This window comes from Delphinus delphis, chromosome 5 (assembly GCF_949987515.2).
Source record: "Delphinus delphis chromosome 5, mDelDel1.2, whole genome shotgun sequence".
In the NCBI taxonomy this organism is placed as follows: Eukaryota; Metazoa; Chordata; class Mammalia; order Artiodactyla; family Delphinidae; genus Delphinus; species Delphinus delphis.
In genome coordinates, this window is record NC_082687.1 from 982,989 (window position 1) to 988,662 (window position 5,674).

The window sequence follows — 5,674 nt, forward strand, 5'->3', positions numbered from 1 at the left end:
ATAGCAATCTCTCATCCCTTAAAGCTCACGGCAGCTTTCCTGCCTACCCTGTTCAAAGTAAATCACCACATGGTCTGATTCATCTCAGCTTTTGTTTGTTTTCTTGTTGAGACTTATCATTCGAAATTATTTTGTTTCCATTTCCTTTAGGTTTAACCTCACACCTCCAGACGATATAAGTACCACGACATCTTCTTTGCTATTGTAGCCTTAGACCCTCTCATCACTATAGCATAGAATAGGTGCTTAATAAATATTAGTTCAAGGAATGAATGGAGAAATTCACAACAAAGCCTTTGAAGGAGGTACTTGTATTCATTAGCTACTCCTACTGTCATGCTGTGTAACAAATGATCCCCAAACTCAATGGTATAAAGCAAGCATTCATTCACATAATCTGTAGGTTGGCAGGTGCAGCTCAGCTCCATGCTGCAGTGGCAGGGGCTCCACTTACACTGAGCCTCCTTAGATCAGGGGCTCCTGGGGCATATCCAAGATTGTGACAGAGGCCTCTGACATAAAACCCATCGCAGAGGCACTTGGCAAATTATGGTTATATCATGTCAAAGAAATGAGTCACACCACACAACCAAAAGTCAAGGGGTGAAGAATCACAGCTCACCTATTCTCCAACATAATTTCAAAGCTAGGATAAAAGTCCATGTTATTCTCATTTTGAAACCCCATTCTTTTTACTATATTACACTTTGTTTTGATTGGAGCAATGTTTTGAGGTAACATTGCCTTCACCATTCTGATAACTATTATTATTATTATCATTATCATTGTCATATTCATTAAACCCAAGAAGTTGATAATAATGTCTTCTACTAAAATTATGCATAACTGTTGATATGGAAGTTCCACTTGATCTAGTAAAATAAGAAGAATAAAACAAAAGGTTTAAACCAGAGGTAAAGAAAAATCTTTCAAATCAGTCAGAGAGAAAAGACACATAAGCGCAGAAGAACAAAGATAAAAATGACAGGATACTTTCTGTTGGAAACGTTGCAACCCAGAAAACAATGGAACTGCATTTAAAGTACTGAAAGATGATGAAGAAACAAAATTGCCAGTCTGGAATTCTATGCACAGAAGGAAAAAATACCCAACAACTGAATAATTGAAGGTGAAAAAAGGACTTGTTAAGCCATAAAAAAAAAACGGAACAAATTTTAACCAGTGGACTTACCAGACATGTTAAGGAAGTCCTTCAGGCAGAAGGAAAACAGTACCAGATGGAAATCTGGATGTGCACAAAGGACTAAAGAGCTAGGGAAATGGTAAATGTGTGCGTAGATATAAAATACGTACTTTTAGATCTCTTTAAAGAGTAATTGTTTAAAGCAAAAATAATAACGATATATTTTGAGGTTGTTTTAAACATATGTAGAAGAAAATACATGACAACAGAAGCCAGACTTGGTGGGAATTAGTGGAAGCATCCTGATATAAGGTCCCTTTACTGTTGATGTGGTAGAAAAATATTACATAAATTAAGCAAGAAGACACGCCCCATCAGAGATTCAGATATATTATCAATATAAAATTTTTAATAACAGTATGACAATGATACAATATTAAATTAAATTACCGGAATGAAAGTAGAAAGAAATAGATCAAAGTACCTACAAGAATTTAGTATATAATAAATAGTTCATTCTAAGTTAGTGGGGAAAGAATGCATTATCCAACAAACATGTTTATAACTAGATAATAATTTTGGAATAAAATGATATTTCTGCTTCTTTTCTAAAGTTGTTATTCCAGATAAGGAGTAATGGTTAAACATTAAAAAATTAAATCATGTATGGGGTAAAGAAAAATATGGACAAGACTTATATGATTGTATTATGGGCAATATCTTACTGAAGCATCCCACTAAAGAAAGAATCTGTAAAGAAAAATATTTTTAATGTAATTTTTTTAAATGAACAAACTTGAAAGACCAATTTTAAGCTGAGAATTGTTTGAGTCATGAATGTCTGACAGTTAAATTCTTAACATGTTGATTCCTTAGAAAATAATGAGCAAGAGAAACATACCATTGGAAAAATAGGCAAATAATAATTTGCATACACATGTACACACACACACACACACATATACAGATCATCCTAACTTATTATGGGGTTACATCCCAATAAACCCATTGTAAATTGAAAATACTGTAAGTCAAAAATGCATTTAATCCCTAAATTGGAAACCATGCAAACATCCATAACAGGAGAATGGGTAAATAAATGAAGATGTATCCATACAATGGAGCCTTACTCAGCAATTAAAAAAAACTACTGATACATGCAACATGAGTGAGCTCTTTACAAAGCACTACTGCTGTTCAAATGTTATTTATTACCCTCATTTTATTTAAATGGATAAGCAAGAAACCATTCTAAGCAGATGGATCATTTTAACACGTATTCATGAGTTATGTCTTATTTCCTGTCATGAAATTTCTTAATCACATACACAATTGTGTGATCAATTCAAAATGTTGTTGACATTGTTTCTAATCACTAGTCTTAATGTGCAAATTATTTATTCAATATATCATTATGGTGTAGCCCCATTTCTTATGTCTTCAAATGAGCACAGTTCCTTTAAAAGTAAATATTACCGCAGCCCTGCAAGTGGTTTGACCTTTTATGCCATTGTCTATAATTCATTCATTCGACAAATATTTTTTGAGTAATAACTGTGTGCCAGATTGTTCTAGGTGCCCAGAATATAGTAGTGACCAACTCAGAAAGCTGACATTACAGTAAGGAGACTGAGTTAACAATAACTGTAATGAACAAATAGTTTAGTATAGCAGTTGGTGACGTGTTATAAGAAAATACAATGGAGCAGGGTAAGGGAGATTCCAGGGGGATGGGTAGTTCTCACTGAGAAGGTGACAGTTGACACTTGAAGCAGGTTAGAGATTCAGCCCTGCCGTTATTGGGGGGAGAGCAGTCCAGGCCGAGAACAGCCAGTGCAAAACCCAGAAGCTGCAGGAGGCTGTGTGACTCTGTAGCAGACTGAGCCAGGCTGCAGGTCACTGGGAGGACCTCAGCTTCACTTCCAGTGAAATGCAGTGTTTAAGCCCAGGAGAAGCATGATGGAATTTGCTGCTTTTTAAAAAATGCATTTTAGATTTTAAAGGGATCCGAGGATCAGCTGAGGAGGCACCTGGGGAAGACCCGAGGGTAAAAGCAGAGAGAACAGTTGGGAGGTGAGTATCCAGGTGAGAGATTCTGGGGGCTTCAGCAAGACTGAAACAGTGGGGTTGGTCGGAAGCGGCTGGATTGGGGATGCATTCTGAAGGGAGAACCCACAGGAATTTCGGACAGATTGGCATGGGATGTAACAGGACACAAACATGTGCTTCTGGTTCACAGAAAACTGTTACGAAGGAAAATATCTCATTTTTAAACTAAAAATCTTATATGCATTCGTTTGCTCAAAGTGTACACTTTCTCTCGAATTGTACATAAGGAAGCTACATGTGAAACAAATGAGAGCGTTGTTAACCTATTTTTCAAAATGCTACGCTGAGTCTTAGGAAGAGAGGTCTCTGCAAGGGAGTCCTGGATGCCTGGTGGGCTTGCCCGCCGTGCCCCTCTGCTTCGGAGGATGCCATGTGGTGGAAGCTGTCAATCTATTTCATTTCCGTCAACCAGAGTCGAAGTGGCATTTCATGATTTCATTAACTGAGCTCTGCTGGCTTTTGACCTTGCGATTTCCAGACTTGTGACCCCGTATTCTTTCTCCCTTGCACTCTGCCAGGCTGTCTTCAGAAGAATTTCACGTGACTGTCAAGGGAAAATTACCTCTAGTGCTTTCATCTGTCAAAATCCTGTCATCGCTGCGGGTGTGACTCAGGCTATGAGGTGAGGCTCTGATTTTATTGTCACTTTCTTTTCTTCTGCCAGTCTGAGGGCACACTCCCTCCACATCATTGTGCACATGCCATCAGGGAAATGTGGCACATACACAGTGTGTCACGCCGCATATTGTCACATAATTGCTGTTATGTAGAATGTGAGCTGTTTCATCCTCTCATCAAAAAGATAACTACAGCAAAACCTTTTCAGTCCCTAAAGGTTTTATCTGACATTCTCGTAAATGGTGGAATATTTGAAATACTTATTAAAAATAAATAACTGTTCAATGATTGATTGCTTGATTGACTAATTGATTAGGGAGAAGCTCAGAAGCCTGGTCTCTTTTTCTTAGGGACTCCCAGGACGGTTAAAAAAAAAAAAGCAACAACAACGATTGGTTCAGGGGGAAATTTAAGAATCTTCCAGCCTCCAGGGAATATAAGGTTGTCTCTTACTCGTTTGCAGTGTTTATTTTTAACACTTTTAACTTGTTCTTCTTAAAGACGATGCCTCCTCTGAGCACCGCGGAAATCATTCCTAAATACTGCAGGGAATAAATGATGTGTTGGTTATTTAATTACATGTGTTAAAAAGTTGTTTGGGTTTGGACAAATGTATAATGAAATGCATCCATCATTATAATTACCATGCAGGGTATTTTCACTGCCCTAAAAACCCTCTGCGCTCTGCCTGTTCATCTCCCCCAACACTAGCCCAGGCCACCACCTATCTTTTCACCTTCTCCAGTTTTGCCTTTTCCAGAATGTCATATAATTTGAGTCATTAATTATGTAGCCTTTACAGATGGACTTCTTTGCTTTGTAATATGTGTTTAGGATTTGTCCCTTTCTTTCCATGGCTTGATAGCTCATTTCTTTTTTAGTGCTGAGTAATATTCTTCATTGCTCCAAGTTTTGACAATTATGAATAAATGTTTATTCTATAAAAATTTTTAATGTTTACACTATGAACATCTGTGTGCAGGTTTTTGTGTGGACATCAGTTTTCAACTGTTTTGGGTAAATACCAAGAAGTCCAGCCGCTGGGTCATGTGTTAAAGGACGTCTGGCTGTGTAAGAAATCACCAAGAAGTCCAGCCGCTGGGTCATGTGTTAAAGGACGTCTGGCTGTGTAAGAAACCACCAAACCGCCTTCCGAAGCGGCTGCACCGTTTTGCGCTCCCACCGGCAATGATGAGAGTTCCTGTCGTTCCCCATGTTTGTCAGCATTGGTGGCTGTCAGTGTTCCAGCCTGTGGCCGTTCTAAGAGGTGTGTCATGGTGTCTCGTTGTTGTTTGAATTTGCATTTCCCTGATGGCATCTGATGCAGAGCACCTTTCCACGTGCATTTTTGCCATCTGCATATCGTTTTTCGTGGGTTGTCTTTTAAAAATTTTGGCCCATTTACAAATTGCATTGCTTGTTTTCAATAAATAAAGTGTTCATAAATAAACTGATTTAGCCAATGTGTCTTTTGCAAATATTTTCCCCCAGTCGTATCTTCTAATTCTTGATGTTGTCTTTCACAGAACAGAGTTTTTAATTTTAATTAAGTCCAGCTTATGGACTATTTCTTTCATGAATCACGTCTTCAATGTTGTATGGCATTAACATATTTTGATCTTCCCTCCTAGACTGAAATGACCATTCAGAGATTTGTGTCTCCTTCTCACTGCCAAGACTCACAGGTGTGGCTGGGATGTTCTATGAACATGCACATCGTGACATCACAGTGACAAAACACACTGGGTGTGCAAGAAACACTATACAAGACTAACAATCTCATTCGGAAAAAATAACTTCAGC

The 5,674-nt window shown here is 38.0% G+C and overlaps 1 long non-coding RNA gene across 1 annotated transcript; it reads left to right on the top strand.

The window, feature by feature from the left end:
- Positions 1-3,087: 3,087 nt before the first annotated feature.
- On the top strand, positions 3,088-5,304 carry LOC132425260 (uncharacterized). The gene is made up of 3 exons (XR_009519409.1): positions 3,088-3,217; positions 3,772-3,875; positions 4,854-5,304. It is a non-coding gene; the product is annotated as an uncharacterized lncRNA (long non-coding RNA).
- Positions 5,305-5,674: the final 370 nt, after the last annotated feature.